Raw genomic sequence first — 19127 nt, 5'->3', positions numbered from 1 at the left:
AGATGGAATAATCTTGTCAGACACCAAAGTTCTCATCTGTACAACTGCGTTTGCTCAGAACCATCTGTGCCATCTACAGAGAACCAGGTACTGCTCCACAGCAGGGAGAAGGCCAGTCAGAGCAAAGGAACATCCCACCCTTTACAGTCTACGGGTCAGATCAAGTTACCACTCTGAAGAGTTTCTTAGTGGTTAACCGTCACTCTCAGGATAAAGCCCAAAACCCTCTAAGGGACCTGGAACCCAGACGGACTTAGTCTCTCTGCCTACCTCTCCTGTCTTATCTCTGGTCTCACTGGTTTAATCCGTTTCAAGTTCCACCCCACCTCAGGGCCTTTCAGCATAGAAAACCCACCTCAGCTCAGCTTTACCTTCAAAGGTGTTGCTGGCCCCTCCCCCACCCCCGGGTACCATCTAACTGCTCCTTGCAGGGCTTATGGTCATTTTAAATAATTACACAATTACTTGTGTGTCTAAGATTCCCTACCGACAGGAAGACGCTCCACAACGGCAGGGAGCACAGGATTCGGTAACGTGCATGAACTCGGTCCCAGAATTCATCACACTGCCGGGAACCCAGCACAAGTAAACGGTGGATGAAGGGATTTTCTATTTAAAAATACAGATTTGGAGGTACAAGTGGAGCAAAGCGACCGGATTCCTTATTCCCCTTAAAAGGGATTTCAAAATCTCTTCAACGACAGAAATAATAAAATAATGGTGATGATAATGGAACTTATCTCTCATATTTACACTTAACTTCCTCTGCACCGTGGCTCCACCAACACCGTTCCACCCAAACCACTCCAGCAAAGGAAACTCTTCTGCAGTTAATCCAAAAGCGAACGTCCACTCCTTATCTTACTTGAGCCCTCAGCGCTTTCTGATGCATCCATCCACTGCTTCTTTCTTTCCTCCTGTAGAATCATTCTTCTACTCACTGCTAGGAGTTCCACTGAATTCTCTGGGGCCCTGGCCCCTCCTGAGCACCAGGGCCTCACCTTCTCTTCTCAGGAACTGGCTCCAACCCTTCTGCTCTCCGAGGCAGGCCTGCCAGGTCCTCCAGAGAAAGACCCTCTCCTGGGAACCAGATGAGTTATCTAACTACTTGCTTGCTTAACTCTAACCCAGACGGCCCATCAACAGCTGTATTTAAGACCAAATCTAACATCTTTCTTAGGAGATCTGTGCCCCCTCCTGCATTTCAGTCTCTGGGACAGCATCACTGTCTACCCAACGGACCAGTCCTGAGAGGCCACAGTCATCCAAGACTCCTCCCTCTGCAGCACCCTCCTTCCCGGGCTAGTCCATTCCCCGCGTCCAGTCCACCCCCTTCCCGATGCCTTCAGGACCCACCCTCAGTTAACCTCTCACCCCTGCAAGATCCAGAACCCACAGCGCCTGTGAATGGTTTTCTCTACCTCTAGTCCCGCTCTGCTCAAATCTTCTCTTCTTTGCTTCCAGAGCAGTATTTCTAAAATATGAATCTGAAAAAAAATCTTCTCATAATCCTTCCATAATATATATCTACTTAAAATCCTTCTACAATTATAAAAATTGGTCAGGGACAAGAAAGATTCTTAACTCTGCAGTTCCAACCTGCAAACATGGATCTTGCACATAGCAGATCCTTAAATAGCTTGTTGTACTAAACTAGTTTTTGAAAAATTAAATTATCAAGACATCCATACTACTCCCATTTGGTATATACTGTAATCACTAGATATGAAGCAATCCCAACTAAAATAGCAATGAAACTTTTTCCAGAATTTTACAAATGTTCTAAAAGTCAAGTTAAAATAAAAATGAAAATAGCTAGAAAAACTCTGAAAATGAAGTAAAATGAGGAAATTTAGCTAATATTTGTTAAAATGCAGCATAAAGCAATAATTTGAACAATGTGCTACCAGTACAGAAATACCCAACACAGCAAAATAAAAATTTAAAAAGAAACAAAATAAAAAATAAAAACTTAGAAGTTAATGTACATCAAAGAATTCAGTATATGATTAAAATTACTTCTAATATTGGTGAGAAAAAGAGAAGGCAATTCAATAAAATTTCTTTGGAACTACTAGACAACAATTTGGAAAAAAAGTAAACCTCTGTCTCATATACAAAGTCATTCATTTCTCTATGAATAAAAACTTGAATATATAAAAAAAAATACTAAACATATAGGTACATTCTTGTTTATTTTAGGATTGGGAAAGAGAGTCTAACTTTGATAAGAAAGACAGAAACAATAATGACAGTTATTAGTAAATTTGAATACAGTAAAAAAAAGAAATCAAAGTAAAAGGCACCCAGGTAACAGATATTTGTTATGTTACAATGGATTGATATCCTTAATACATAAAGAGCTGCATCAAATCAATAATTAGAAGTCAAAAAGCCCAACAAAAAAAAGGTTATAAAAGAAGAGTAGAAATAGGAAATGCACAAAAGAAATATGAATGATCTATATCCCTATGGAGAAAAAGTTTCAACCTCATTAGTAATTTTTATTATTATTATTAACATAACATACATTTTTTCACCTAACAGACTGATAGATTTTTTAAATGGTAATATATTAATTATTATTATTAATATGACATTAATTACAAACTAGAACTTTAACTATTACATTTTCGTAAAACTATACAAATTTTCTTGTAGGACAATTAGGTAATATGTATCAATTGCCTCTAAATTAGACATGTCCTTTAACGTATCAATTCCACTCTTTGGAAATTATACTAAACAAATAATAGCAACTGTACAAAGATGTTTATAACGAGGAAGACTGGAAATAACCGAATTGTCCAGCAGTGGGCATTTGGCAATTCTGTTCTAATAGAGCCACACAGTGGAATGTGACGATGTGTATATTTACATGGAAAGATCTTACAATATACCAAGTGGGAGAAATGGTTACAAAGCTATATGCTGTTTAAACAAACAAACAATTTTAACTATTTTAAGACAGTTATAGATGGATGGATGTGTCTGTATTTGTGGGTACAGGTAAAATCCAGAAGGATGTGTGTATAAATGATCTGTATCAGAATATTTAGAGTGGCTCTCTCTTAAATCAGTGGTTCACAATGAGGTAGATTTCAAATATATTGTCAGTCATGTCATGAGAAGCCTTTTTTTTTTCTTTCAGTTTTTTGCTTATTTTAACTGTATTTAAACAATTCTAAGACCCCTCTATAACATCTCTTTAACTGGGATGAGCACTATAAAACCTTGGAATGGAAGCATCACGCCATGCTCCATGGCAGCACCTTTTTTGGGAGATTTGTAAAAGAACCACCGGCCTTAACATCAATTTAGATGAAATACAGCAAGCCTAGATTTTTCTAGGACTGAAACTATCTGTGAAAAAAATTAAGGGAAGAACACACTTCGTTCTACTTGGAACTCTACCAAGGCTGCCCAGCTTTGGATTGAAGGAGTGAAAATTGGGATCCAAGACAACCAAAAGCGGGAGGGGAAGGATCGGGAGGGTCTCCATGGGGGCCATAGCACATAAAATCCCTTGACTGTGTCACAAAGGCAGCAAACGTGCCTTATTCGCCCCAGCACCCCAATCGGCCGCCGGAGCCTAGCACCAGTGTCTACTGAGTAAAGGAATGAATGCCGTTTCAGGAAGTCCACACACAGCACAGACAAAAAGGAACAGACTTACAGATCACTTGGTGGGGCAGAATCCAAGAGCAGCCACATACCATGAGAGCAAAACCCGCAAGTAAATGATCAAGGTCTTTATACAGCGTTGCAGGAGCACCACATGACATAACAGAGCCCTCCACGTACAGCAGTTTCACTAAAAAGCTAAGCTTTCTAGAAGGGTTCCCAAAGGCGCGTCTGGACTGCCTATGAATTATATTAGCAAATTCTCTACATATAATAATATTTACACACCAAATGGGAACTGAAGGTACGTGTTTAAATGGACATTTCTCCTTGACTTAATATGGTCAATATGTAAAATGATCGAGTCTATAAATTCTGCTCAGTTGCCTTAATTTCCCATCTACCTTTTCTTAATAGTCTCTGCCTCAGTTGATATTTTGCATAATACAATTTTTCATGGAGGCCCATGACCTCATTTAAATTAATAAAGTAATTCAGAGAAAGTGCCCTAATTAATTAATTGCTAATAAATATCCCCTAAGGACAGAAGCTCAAGTTCTATTTACCAAAGAAATAACTGTAGGTGTATATTCCAATTTATCTAAGTAAGCCTAATTTCCCATATTTCAAGATACTTTAAAAGCAAACATACCATTTAATCTCAAGAAGACCCCTGGGAAACCCAGAACTGTAAAATTCTGTCTAGCTACAGTTTAAATGACACATTTTTACAACACACACCACCTTAAGTTCCAAGGATGTGCCACAAGTAAACACATAAATAAATTCCAAGTTAATAATTCCTTAATGTAGCCTCATCTGTATATACATATACTTTAAATGTTGGTAAATATGTTATTAAATTCCCATCCACTTACTAGGAATCATTCATATTTCATATGGCACTAGAGATGTCTTCTCAGAGCTCATGAGGAATTATTATGGGGGGAACTCAGAGCAAACATTGATGGGCAAGCACAAAGAGCAGTCCATGTACAGATGAAAAATGTTGCTTGCTGGAGATCCATAAGATCATTTTCAAAAGCACAACCTTCTTGACACTGTGTGTCAAATAAATTAATCACAAAAGTAATAAATGTCTAAATACAAAGGAAGCTGTTCTCAATCAAGATTCACATTATGATGAACTTATTACTAACAATAACTCAAATTCGGATATGTCCAAACTCATCCCTACGACATCGCTACTACTACTTTCTTAAAAAGCAAAGGGGTAGACTTTTTGGCACATGGCAACCACCACCACAGCTGTCCACTGTGACCATGAACGTCATTGTTTTTGAGCAGCGGCAAGAAAAAAATGCTGGGACCCCTGCTTTGAGGGGGTCAAACCCAGTGCTTTCAAATGTCTTTCCCTTCTAAAAAGCACTGCCCAGGATATCTCAGGGAAGTTACCGGAGCCCAATAAACCATTTCAGGTAGTCTTCAAAGTCTTCCTCTGCAGAAGAATCATTTACTTGCACAAGCTCAGGTTTGCAAGAAAACACTAGCTTTTGCCCTGGGAGACCGTGTGTTTTGTCTGCTTAGCCTGACTCAGAGCAAAATTCTGAAGTCAGCAAAGTTTATCTTCAGTGTCTCCCTGTTCTCCTAGGTTCTTCTTCCTTTCAGAACCTGCTGCCAGTCCTCACCCAGGAGAACTCTGGAACTCTTACCCTACCCCTGAGCTAACGACAGCGAATTGTGACACCCGCCTGGGCCCAGAGTCCGGAGCTTCATGTCTGTCCCAAATGTCTACTTCTGGGACTAAAGGTGCAGTAATCACTGAAGCTAACTCACGTCATGGTGGTGGCTCGTCATGGCGGCTTCATACACACACACACACACACACGCTTTCCCTCATTTTGTGCATCAGAATGACCTGAGTAGAGGGCGAGGGGAGAGGAAACGCAGAGGTTGGGGTTGGGGTTGAGGGTCAGGGATACATCGTGACCTGGGTCCTCCCTTCTGCCCCACCCTGCATCTCAGCTGCATTTCCAGGCAATGTCCTTCAACGACGAACAAACACGACCCTTCTCTACCTTCATTTGAAGGATAAACTGGTATGTAGAAGTCTTACAGAGGGCTTTCAGGGACCAACGAAGAGTCAGTGGGAAGGACGTGATAGTATCAGAGAGTTCCAGGCAGCTTTGTACCAACAGATACAACCCCACGTCTATGAAGTTCTACTTACGAATATGAGAAATACTAGGAAGTTACCATGTCCCTTCTCCCCTCTAGGAATCGTCCGCTCATTTCTACCTTTGCTATCTCAACATCAACGTCACCTCCTCAGGGCATCCATCCGTCCCCTGGCTATCCCATCGCAAGCAGGTTTTCCTGCCCTTTTGCTTCCTTCACAATACTTGGAAGACTCAAAATTCCTTTAGACACTTGGAGTTCAGCGGGCTCCCACCCCAGGGCCCTGCTGTATTGCAGCCCCAGGACAGTGTCTGGCACTAACACATCTGTTAAGATGGAATTCTAACTTTCAAAGGGTCAACAACAGACTGTGAACCAGTTATGAAACCAGCAAGGAAAGAAATAGGGAGGTGTCATGAACCAGAAACACAAAGGGAGGGTTAATCCCATGAGTTCATGCTAAGGTCAAGGTTAGATGGGTGGTGTGATAAAGCCAAGAGGAAAAGCTGAACAGGACAGAGACAATGAAGAAGGCTTTCTGGGTTAAAGCACCCAACCACGTGCAGCCTGGGAGGGCCCTAGACGGATGAGGCTAGAAAGTCAGGGTGAAACATATGAGTGCATTAATCTTGAAGACATCATTTGACTCAACCCTCCAGTCAAATTCTGATCACCTCATGCCCTATTGAAGCAAATAAAGTGAGGTTATCAGACATCAAGTCCCTGCAAACCTCACCCTCAGAGCTCCTGCTTATCGGCACCCAAATCTGGAAGAGGTGACTTCTGCCTTTAGGGCATTCCGCCCTCTCTTTATTTTCAGCTTGTCTGACTCCACCCGTACCTAGACTTGCTCAAATCCCCCTGACCAAGAACAAACCAACCCCTCCCTCTGGGTGGACAGACGCCTTCCCACCTTCATCTCTTGCATCCAGTTTGCGACTCACCACAGTCAAGTTCCAACCAAGGGACGGAGCTTCCTGGTGACTGTCTTCCCTGGACGGCCAAATCCAAAAGGCAGTCTTGGCCCGTCCCAATCACTGACCCCTCTGCAGCATTTCACACTGTAGCTCACTCCTTCCGTGAAACTCTCTGCCCCCCCACCCCGGATTTTAATGGCATCTGGCTCTCAGGTGTCCTGGTATTCACCAGTGTTCCTTTCAAGGCTCTCCTCTCTGTACCCCACCCATTTGCCTCCTGAGTGCGTCACTCTAAAGGCTTTAGCTATCACCAGTGACTTCAAATCAAGATTTCCAGAATACCTTCAGCAGTCATATGCCAGATAAACCTGAGAGTCAACTCTTCAAAGTGCTTCACTGTCCACACTATTCTAGTTGATGGTAACCAGCTGCCCAAATCCAAATTGAGAGCTGTCCTAAACCTTGACTCCCCGCTCCTTGGCCCCGTATCCAGCTGAGGTGCAACAGCCCTGCGGTTCTCTCTAGCTAGTGCCCCCAGAACCCACCTCTCCCACCTGCCTTCTCTCGCTCGTTGACACTACAGCCAATTATCTTTTTATCTCACCAGGCCGACTGCAGAATTCACCTGTTCAATTTACCTTCCACATCTCTCCCAGAGTGTGGTTAACATTCAAAGCCAACAATATGATTCCTCTGCTTAAAAGTATCCAGTTACTTAAAAAAAAAAAATCCAGTGACTTTTCTTTCTGCCTCTCCCACGTACAAGACAGATGTGTACTTCTGTTACTTTCTCATGCTGTAAGTTCTAGCCATGCTGGTTCAGGCCTTAGTATTCTTGTTTTATGTTCTTCCCTGGATTTGAAATGTCCTCTGGCAAAAGGAGCTGTGATCGTTCAAGACACACAAGAAATGCCACCTCTTCCATGAAGGCTTCCCTCATTACCCTAGCTCCACATTCAAATTGGAAAGTTGAACACTCCATTCTTTAGGCTCTACTTGGCATGCATGTATCTATTAGGGAACTTCGCATCATCTGTTACGATCATCGTGTTTGCAAGTGTGTGTCTCCGACGTACACATTCACAGGCACCCCTCAGAAGGCTCATTCCACCCCAGCAGTCCACGGCGCTTACTGAGCAAATGCTTAGGGGCTGCTTCTGAATAAATACTTGCTGGCAAACTGCTGTGAGTCAAAACCCACTAGGATTTAGGACAACAAGATAAAGAAAGTCATCAAGTTAAGAAAAGAAAAACAAATAAGGTGAGAAAGAAAACAGCATTGCTAACTGAGACACATTCTATTACATGCCTAACCTATGATCGTCACATTTCAAGGTCATGAACATTAAGAAGACTGGCAACTGCTCCAGACCGAAGGGCATCAGAGACGCATGAAAACTGGGTGATTCATGTGATCCCTAAAAAGGCGCTTCTGTGATGACTGTTGAAAGCTGGAATGCAGTGTCTGGGTGAGGACTGCACAGGCATTCTTTGAAGTATTCTTGAAACTTTTCTAGAGGTTGAACCTGCCTCAAAATAAAATATTAAAAAGAAAGAAGAAGAAGAACACAGCACGGCTGTGCCAGCCCCTGCCCCGAGCTGACTGGGAGTGAGGGGATCTGGCTGTGCTGCGCTCCAAAGCCGTCTGCTCCTTCCCCTGTCCTAACACAGCACACGTCTTGTTGCAAATAACTGTGTGTGTCTTCCTTGTTAGGGTGAAAGCTCACTACTAATACTAACATTGTCAAAACACCTTAATAGCAATTCTACATACTGAGGATTCACCAAGAGCCAGGTACCTTGCTAAACACTTTACATGTGTTAACTTTTAATCTTCTCAACGGGCCGATGTGACGGATGCTACTAACATTACCACTTGATAGACGGAAACATCGGGCCGTAAAAAGATGAAGCAATTTCCCCATTGGCCCCCGGTGAACAAGATTCAAGGTCAAGGAGGATGGTTTCAGGGCCCACGCTCCTGACGTAACTACTGTACCACACCACTAGTGTCCCCCACCAAGCACAGAAAGGCCACCAGGGCTCCAGCAAGACATGGGTCATGTTTGGCTTACCTACTACTTGACACACAGTAAACGCTCAAAAAAAAAAAAAAAAATCTGTTGGTCAACTGGCTGGCCGAAAAGAAAGACTGTTAAAAACTTTGGGAGACACACACACACACACACACAGATACATATATTTTTTTTTCTTTTCCTGTAAAATGAAAGTATGGTTCTTTCAGATTTCTTTCAACTGTAAAACTTCTATGGCCTTATTCTAAGTGCCCGCTGCCTATGATGTGACAACAACACGCTGGGAACAGGACGGAAGGGCAACTAAGCGTGTGGGCTGGACGTGAACAGGCCATGAACGGAATCCTAGGTGCATCTTCTAACCTGGGCCAAGTCCTTGACCTCTGATCCTTCATTTCCTCTCCTTAAGATATGGGTGGTCCTAGCAACTGCCTCAGTAGGTGATTTTGAGGATTAAATGAGAACACGTCCACGATGGCTGGGACACACCCAAGCACTCAGCCAATGGCAGCTCTCACTTAGGGCGACACTGAGAATCTGGGATGAGCTGACACAAAGGGAAAACGTAAACACGGCTCATGACACAGACACCGCGTTCTCGTGAGAAGACCATGTCCCATTTCATTGCTGCCCTAAGCTATGTCTTTGGATTCGGCGAGTGAGTTAGAAAGAGAAGATTTAGCAAACAACTGTATTTCTATCTTTTTCCGTCCCCCGCTTGTGTCCCTATTTGTTCATATGCAGAGAACTCACCCAGACCTCAGTCTCCCACTTGTTGTTTCTCTCCCAAGAAGATACCTCTCTTATTCTTCATAAAAAATGAAGGCTAAGTATGGAGGAGGACTCCTCCTGGGAGGAATTTTAATCTGCACTAATTTCTCAGACTTCTTTGCCAGCCTATCTGATTATAGAGCATCCTGCCTCCTCCCTCAACTAAAAAAAAAAAATTATCTAAGAAGTTAATTTTATTCAGTTGAAAATAATTTTAAGAAAATTGACACCCATTATCTAAGATTAGCTAAGATATCCTCAAATGTCCCCAAACCAAGTTTGTGAAATCCCTTTCTACAAAGAAACCCTTAGCTCCTTTTTCCTCTTTGAGCCCCGGTATAAGCAAGCAAGCGAAATCCACTAAAAGGAAAAACACCCAGGTCTTAGCAGGTTGGCACAAAACCGTAAGAGCCTTTATGAAACACCTCTACAATTATCATCTCATAAAATTTAGTAAATACAGAAAGACAAAAAATTTTTAAATAAATGGAATAAAATAAAAAGTAAAAGGGTCATTTTGTATTTGTTACAGTGAACATAAACTATTACATTAAACACAGCAAATGCAAAAATTTTCAGTCATATTTTCCTCAGAATTTTGGGAAGATGGTATTAAAAATCACAATACCTTCAGTTGAATTTATCCCCCAAATTTCCAAATTCTTTATCAGATGATGTCTGTTTGTTTTACACAACTGCTGTTCTCATGGGTAAGTATCTCACAGACACTTGCGACCCAGGAGAACAGGAGTCAGGAATGGCATAAATAAATAAGTGAAAACCCAGTCAAAGCTCATAGTAAGTAACACACTTGGCCCTGCCTGCTCTCAAAAATCCTCATGAACCAACATGAACTAATTCCAGTTTGATGTTTTATCACTGCTTTTGCTCATTCTCTTGTGCAGAAATTAATTAGCAGTGATACGGGCAAAAGAGAGGCAGTGGGAGTGAGAGGGTCAAAATCAATTCACTCTGAATAAAGAGGCTGGAGCTGAGAGTCGGCTGTATTCACCTTTTGTGAATGAGAAAACTGACGTGAGGCCTTCCAGGACACACAGAAAGGCAGCTGTGAAGTCAGCGCCACACTGGGAGCAGCATCCACGGGGGGGAAAAGGCAGTACGGGGCCAAGAGGGTGCCGGTCTGTTGTGAATGACAAAAATGAGTCAGTACTACGACAAGGCGGGCTGAGGAGCCAGCAAACTCAGGGTCCCGCACGTCTGCAACATACAGAAGAAGCCTTTGGAGAAACCTGATGGAGTTTAGGTAGAATAAATACTACCATCCGCTATCATGACCATCACTCCTACTCCTTCAGCAGCCATTTATTGGGGGCCATGTGTGCCATACTTTCCATGATTTTATTTAATACTCAGGAGAACCAGGCGAGCAAAATGAGGCAGAGCAAGGAAAAGGGAGGGCAGATGGGGAAATCGTACCCAGTTCTGTTTGACTGCAAAACCCAAGCTCTGAAGCACTGTGCCCCCCTCCACCTGGAAACCACGGTGGCTCACGTCGGGGTGCTCAAAAGTCCGCCCGTTCCACAGCGAGGCAGCTACAGACAGGAGGCCGGCAACAGGAAGCAGCGGAACGCGGGGCCGAGACACAGTCCTCATAATCGTGAGACGTGAGCACGGCTATCATTAAAAGAAATATAAATGCTATCTCAAAAATAGGGGAAATAAAGGTATAAAATACAAATGGAAAGAATATAAGTTAATTTCAAAATGGGAACTTATCCATAGTCACGACAAACCATAATATAACTTCAACACTTTGATAAAACATTAATCCAGCATCTTCCATTTTCTCAAAACCATCTACCCCTTGTAATCATGGACAATTTAATTTTTTCCCACTTCACGTTTCTAGCTCAGGACTCAGTTCCTCACAGAAGCTGCCCTCCCACATTTCCAACTGTCTGCAGAACAGCTCCAATTATTTGAAGGGTTTCAAACTCAACGTATCAGAAAGATTATCCTTTCCATGAAACCACTTCTTCCTCCTGGCTCTTTTGTTTCCATTGAGGCAAGGCCGCCCTGCCAGTTACCCAGGCTCCCATGTCAGCAGCATCCCTGATTCTGTTGCCTCCTTTTCTCCAAAATAATAGCACACGTTCAACGGACTCCTATCCTGTAGCCTCCAGCTCCCTGGTGCGTTTAAATCCCTCCCATGCTGATGTGGGCCCTCACTGCCTCTTGCAATTTCTTCCCAATTAATCTCCACTTTCCTGCCCCTCAATTTCCATGGCAACATTATCTCAACTTCACCTCCCCTGCCAGACTTCAAGTTGCTCCAGTGCTGGGACCGTGTCCTCTCTCTGAAATCAATCCCCACTGTGCTTTGTACAAAGTCATCCCCAGAGTCAGTAGCTAAATATTTTGTAAATATTAAAATGTACCCTCTCTCGTGTGCAACTACCAAAAGACTCAGTTACACTTTGAGACGATGACTAAGAGGCCGCTGCTCTCAGTTACTCTGAGACAGGGCAGCAACCTGACAGAGCTCAGAAGTTTTAAGTGGGTCCAAAGAAGTGACTCAGACAATTAAACTGGCATGACTGTTACTCAGGAAGTCTACACCACATCATGTGTTCTCCTGGAGGACACAAATATTTCCTCAACACCTGATTTCCATTTACGAATCACTGCAGACTTGTCTTTGCCTTGACAGAAGAGAGCAATGACTTTTACTGCACAGCTGACTTCTCATGTGCTATAAGGTGATGCCAGGGTAACCTGTACCGGCTTGACCCATTTCAAGGGCAGTGGGGAGGCCGACCTGACAGACCGTAACACGCGGACCGCTTATTAAGAGAAATGTAAAGATTCTAAGCCAAAGCGGATAACACGAGTAACAAAAAAGTGCCCTTTACGCAAACACTATTTACACAAAGGGTTTAACATGACTCCAGCGTGACTGTTAGTTTACCTCTGGCCAATGCCAGTTCCTCAACAGGTCATAAGCAAAATGGGTTGAAAAGTCTAGAATGCAGCAGTGAGGGCCCAAAGAAGACTGAAGATACAGGCTTGACCAGCGATGCGTGGAGTGCTACTTAGGTTAAAGGACTCACCCTGCGGCACAGAGAAAACAAACTGGACTGAACACCAGTAACAGTCGAGTCATGTGCATGTTGCAATGGGATAATCAATGACAGGACCGTCCACGAGGCTCACTGAGGTCTGCAGGCTGAGACACTGTTCAAACACCTGATGTCACGGCATCACGCAGACGTGCTGGGCAGAGGTGGCCTGGGGTGGGCACTGCATCTCTTAGACAGAGGAGTCCTTAATGGCCTAAAATGAAACATGATCTCCCCCTCACCCTCCCTGCCACCTCTCTGACTCTCATCTCCCAGCACTCGTCCATCCTCGGCCAGGTCCAGCCCCACCACACTGGCCTCCATCCTGCTCCTGAAATGACCGAGCCTCACTCCAGCCTCCCTGCCTCTCCGCCTTTATGTTCTTCCCTCCTACAGCCACCTGAAATCACTGCTCAAAAGTCTCTTCTCAGAGGCCCATGGCATCCACCCACATTAAATCTGCAACCTGATCCCTTGCCCCAGCAGTCCTAAGGACCTTTTTCAGCCTACCCAGTTTGTTCATAGTTACCACCTTCTCACATACTACAGGATTCACTTATATTTCATGCTTATCATTTATTGTCTGCTCCCCTCCTCCCATCCCCATGTCCACCCCACACGTACTGGAATGTAAGTCCTATGAGGACAACGAACTGCCCCTGTTTCACTCACGGACTCAGTCCCGGTGGTGCAGCAGATACAAAGGGCCCAATCCATGCTCACTACATGACCCACTAAATGAACGCATCACTTACAGAACTGTTACAACTGAGTTACAGAGTATTTTTACGAGACATTCATCAACCATATTATGTGTAAAACACTGTGCTAGGCACTATGGGTAAAAAAGGAACACCATCACAGACATACAGAACAAAGTTATGGTCACCAGGATGTAAAGGGGGTGGGAAGGGATAAATTGGGAATTCGAAATTTGCACCTCTTGGGGAGTGATGCAAATGTTAGCCATCTTGATTGTGGTGGTGGTTTCATGGGTGTAGACATTTATCAAAGTTCATCAAATTGTACATCTGAAGTATGTATAGTTTACTGTACAGAAATCATATCACAATAAAGGTGTTAAAAAAATAATAATTTCAACATATCTTTTAAGGGGATACAATTCAACTCAGAGCAGCTATGCACTGATTAAAAAAGGCACACTTAACAATAATCAGAAACAATTTAAGTATATGACAAGAAAACAGTCAAATTAGCGTACATTTATATAATCAAATATTTTTCCAAAAAAAAAAGGAGTAACAGACAAGAGTCATTGACCTCAATTTGTTCCAAAATTGCCTCAGAGGTTACCTCAGGGCAAAGGATGCCACACCCACTTTATCTATTCACCCACTTCCTCCCACATCTGCTACACACCCGTCTAAATGCTAAAATTTACAATGGAAAGGAAACAGGTCAGGATCTCAACTCTGAGCAGCTGAGCACTCTTTCAAGAAAAGTTCCCACATAATTCTTTTACGTAAGACCACTGCCTGAGCGCTCGAGAAGGTGTCCTGTCAGTGTACGTTGCTAACTTTGCTCCCAAATGTTTAGCTTACCGAATGAACCGATCCAACCAATGAATTTCAATTCATAGGTAACTTTAAAGTTAAACATTCACAATGAATTGTAATATACTGATTGCTTAAATGAACATTCCATATACTTTTTTTTTTCAGACCTTTAGGGAATTCTGATTCTGTTAAAATGTACAAGGTGTCAGTAAATGATGTGTCCAGGCCCTGCTCTTTTCTCATTCTTAAACTGGTGGGCAAGCATAGCAGATCGTTATTAAGACACTGTGTGTGCAGTGTGACTTTAGCATAACTAAAGCTTGTCATGGGTTAAATGTCTAGAAATGCTAAAGCCTCTGTTGTAAAGTGTGTTGTGGAAGGAAGGAGGGAGGGAGGGACGAAGAGAGAAGCAGACAGACAGGGAACGAAGCACACATGTGACACCCAGCCTGGTCTTTTGAAGGTGAGATTGTTCATTTTACCTAAGTAGACTCTGTGTAGCATCTTTAACTTCTGTTCTAAGGAAACAAATTTTGAAGAGGTGCAGAGAGCTGACTGTTACCACTCCTGGAAACCAAAAACCCATGTGAGAGACACTGGTCAAAAATAAAGGCCACCCTTGCAAAGTAATGGAAAATAATCACAAACTGGGTGATGGGCCAATATGTGGTCACTGTTCTTACTCAACAAGAGAGGAGACGCCCAGTAGCGGTTCGCAATATTGTATCACGTAATCCAAACAAACTAACCGTGCGTGGGGTTCCTGTCTGCTGGACCCAACACCTATCAGTGTGCGTGCCTGTCTCACCTGGGCAGCCTGGCTTTTCTCCATCCTCTCTTTCTAGAGGGAAACATACCATGCAAGTATCTGCATCCATGGCATCCTGCAGGGAGGGTACAATGAGGATGCACACGGGGTGCTGAACAGACCACATTTGGGATGGCCAACAACGTTATCTGTAAGGCTATTTCTCAGGGATGAAGCTAAGCCCCCCTGAATTTTCCTGAAGCCCTGCAAACCCATCACTTCTGAAAGTTGCTGTAGTTAAGAACCCAACTGGTCCTTAACTAAGGAAGATGACCCATCTCAGGAGCTGACAGCCAGCTGCCTTGTTCCGAACTGCGGTTCCCACCTCCCCAAGTTCTACAGCAACTGTGCGTCCCTTCCCTTCTTACATCCCAGCCGGAATATGGCAGCGATAAGCGTGCCTCGGCTCACATCACATGCAGATGTCAGCGGCTCTGCACAGGTCTGCGGGACATCAAAAAACAGGGCAAGAATCTCGCCAAGTGCTGATGAAACTCGGTCGAGTTAACCACACTACCTCCCGCTTCACATTCCTCAAGTGTCATTTGTTTTCTTGACTGTTGGGGTGGGGGAGGGTATATAAAAAATAATCTGCTGATTGAAGAGGGGAGAAATTCTAGCCCAAAACAAACACGTAGCTCTAAAAGTGGGGAGCTAGTTTAAAGAATAACTCAACCCATGCATCTGGTAAGATTATGTCCGAGACAATAGACTTGGAACTCTCCTCACATATTCAGCCACCAGCAAGATCTGCCCCCACCCCCAGCCCCACGATTCCTCTACAGAAAGTCTGACAAGCTAAACATTGCCTCACAGGAGAAATGAAAATATCTGCAGGATTGTTTCTTGCACTTAAGTGCATGATGCAAAAATTAAGGGGCTCCGCATTCTCTCCATTTGAGTGCACTGAACAAATTCCTTTCAAAAGGCTGGTATCTACTGTGACTAATGAACAGGTACCGCTTTATGAATTAAAACTTCATAATATCCTTCATACCACAATTTTCACTCTAATTCAGAAGGTAATTTGACCTCCCCAAAATTCCTTTTAAAAAAAAAGAATGCTAAACTTGTAAAAATTTTTCCAGTTTGCTGAGACGCATTTTGGCTAAAAAGAATTTTTTTTTCTATTTTTTTTAAATCCTAGGTTGCATCACTGGGCATGGATGTTGCCACAGGATTCCTTGAGTTTCCTTCCTCGCATGATTCTAGATGGAGAGCAGCAGACTGCAGCTGCTGTGCACTGCCACCCTGGCAACATGTTGCAGTGTTTTATTAAGAAGATAACAGGACCAGAAAAGGAGTCCCAGCAAGATGCAGCCAACTGTTTAAATATTCCTCGAAACCATCCCAAATGTTCTATTATGATCGTTGTGTGTCGATGGCAGATCAAGCTCCTATTAAGAACTGGGCCCTGAGCTGGGTCTTTTAAGTGAATGAACTCACTTAATTCTCACAATAATACCATGATTTTAGGCACTAATTTTCCCTTTTAACAGATGAGAAGACATAAGCGAAAAAAGGTTAAACAACTGCTCAAAGTCAAACACCGAGGCCAGAACCCAGAGGTGCCTTCCTGACTCTGAAATCCATGCTAATTCAATCTGACAGAGCGCCTCAATGGATTTAAAGGTTCACCTCCTTCCTGTGATAGAGTTATTTAGTGCCTTCTAAGGGCAGGACACATAGCAGCTCAAGTTATCCTTTTAAACGGTAATTTAAGACCACGTCACCTTTGATGGCTTCTAGACACACTTAGCATAAAATCTCAACTCCTAGCAATGGGTTGACTCCTGAACTTGGCTCAAACTACCTTTGGAAAATACCGATCATCTTCACAGCTCAGGGCTTCTGAACTTGCTTTTCCTTTGCCACTAGCTCCTCAGATCACCCAGGTCTCTGCAAAAGTCTTACCCCCGAGAGGTGCCCTCCTTGACAATCCAACCTAAGTAACTGGCGCCACTCAGCCCTCACTCACCTGCCCTCCAGCCTGGCTTTTATCTGTACTCCTCCTCACGCGAAATTATTTTATGAATGTATCTGCTTCTTTGTTTATTGTTTGTCTTCTCCCAACAAAAATACAAAGGTCCTGAGGGGAAGGACCCACCAGGCTTGCTCACCAGGAATCCCTCAACACCTGCGATGGCATCACACTCACAGTGGGAGCTCAGTAAACGGACGACTACACTCTAGGTGCCATGGAGACACATACGTAATTAGATACAGGTCTGAGCCTTAAAAAGTGTTTAATCTCTAAGGGGACAGCTACACAATTTCACAGGGCAAAATGTTTTAAGTGCCGTAAGTGAAATAACAACAAAGTATTATGTGGTTTCAAAACAGAAAATATTAAAAGTCATAAAGCATGATATTAAAAACCACTTATAACTTCATCCAGAAAAAAGGGAGGAAAGAAGATAAATTAATGAGGGACTAGGAGAGAGCACGAATGAAAACACACACACACACACACACACACACACTCTCTCTCTCTCTCTCTCTCTCTCTCTCTCTCTCTCATGTTATTCCTTCAAGCGGAAATGCTCAGTTCGGTCACGGCTTGGAAGATATAAACATCATTGAAATTCAAAAGCAGTTCTGAAAGAGAGGATGCCTCAATTGGTATGCATGGGATGCTTCCTCCCCCTGAATACATTATGAACTTGCAGCATGCTAATATGCCATGCTATCGTAAGCACCAGATGGGGCAGTAGGCAGTACATGTCCCATCAAACCTCAAGAAGATGTATTAATGTTCATGCTCTTAAAAAAAAAAAAAAAAAAAAAAAAAAACCTTTGCCTGTGTCCCTAGACTTGCACATTTCTTAGCATTCAGTTACTTTCTCTCAAAGCACAGTTCTCCAGGGCCGCTCCTCTTCACCAGATGGTGTCAGGAATCATTTCAATCTATTTTATCACAGGAGGCAAAGGCCACAGAGCGTGTCAGACTGTGCTTCCTGAAGGCACACCAAGCACAAAAGAGAGCAGCAAAAGATACAGGAGAGGTAAGGAATAAATCTCCTTCCAGGCACTCCTGATGCCGCGTTTGTAATTACGCTGAACCTTTATTTACGTTAGACACAGGGGAACAGAAAGGAATGCTTTTGTATGTCTAAACCTTCAAGATTACCTGGTATTATTGTGAAACTGAGGTCTACCTAAACACCCTCCAAAGATGATCAGCTAAAGTCACAGAATTTTGAATAATCAGATGGTGACCTCAAAACGAGGCAAGGACGAAACAAATGGTACCTGAGTGCTCGAAATAGACTCCCTTCTTTAAAAATAACTATCAGAACAAATAATATCCCAGAATTGGATGAAAATGCACCTTTTCTTAACCATCTCAGTCAATTTAGCTGCAACTTGTGGGCATCCAAATATGCCAGCAGAAACCAAGGCTCAGGGGACTGGGGCTGGAGGGGAGGGTGCAGCTCAGTGGTAGAGTGCATGCTTCGCATGCAGGAGGTCCTGGGTTCAATCCCCAGGACCTCTGTAAGACATTATAAAAAATAAATAAATGAAAAGAAGGAAAATGAAACCAAGGCTCAGAACAAATACATTATCGGTAATTTCTTGAGTATTACTTTTTAAGCACATCATTTAAAACAAATAAATTGCCTTGACTTCCATTCACCTGGGGCCTCCATGATCCAAAAAAACTCCAGAGCTTCTGAGAAAGTTTGGGGAGGGACAGAAAACATGCATTTCCATACTGCTGACCTGTGGACCCCACTTTGAGGACCACTTAATTACATCATCCGACACCATGTTTCCAAAGTGCTCTAAAAGACCTTTGGAAAGTCTGTACTCCACACAGAATATCAGTAATATTCTTGTAAAAACAGAGCTGATAAGCAACACTGACCTATAAATTTTTAAAGGGCACAAATTAAGAGAAATACTTACCAAATATCTGTCAAATCAGCAAGATCATTCTTTCAAGATATACCAGGAAACGATATTCTCTGAAACTCAAACCTGCCCTCCCATCCCTTTCAAAGGATTGAATGTAAATGTTGAAGCAAATATAAGAGGGCAAAACTATTTAGAGAAAGCCGTACTATTAGGAGAAATTACATGTTTTTCAAGAAATTATGCGTCACGCACTGAATGAATTATTTTAGCAGTCTCTCTGGAGTCTTTAGGATAAATTTTATCAGCCTATCAAACTGCTACTCATCTAAGATTATTGGTAGAAGAAACTGTGGATGGAATTTACTGTGTAACTGAAA

The 19127-nt window shown here is 42.9% G+C and overlaps 1 protein-coding gene across 7 annotated transcripts in view; it reads right to left on the bottom strand.

The window, feature by feature from the left end:
• Positions 1–19127, bottom strand: part of RUNX1T1 (RUNX1 partner transcriptional co-repressor 1) — a 139054-nt gene that overhangs the window by 72159 nt on the left and 47768 nt on the right. The window contains exon 1 of one of the 7 annotated variants that reach the window (XM_032468055.1): positions 10925–11096. The exons of the other annotated variants lie outside the window; for them this stretch is intronic. The gene's annotated coding sequence lies outside the window, so the exon portion shown is untranslated. Of the gene's footprint in view, positions 1–10924; positions 11097–19127 lie in introns of those variants that run through there. 7 annotated transcript variants of the gene reach the window in all.

The sequence above is a fragment of the Camelus ferus genome, chromosome 25, assembly GCF_009834535.1.
Source record: "Camelus ferus isolate YT-003-E chromosome 25, BCGSAC_Cfer_1.0, whole genome shotgun sequence".
In the NCBI taxonomy this organism is placed as follows: domain Eukaryota; kingdom Metazoa; phylum Chordata; class Mammalia; order Artiodactyla; family Camelidae; genus Camelus; species Camelus ferus.
This window is presented reverse-complemented; position numbering and strand designations above follow the sequence as displayed.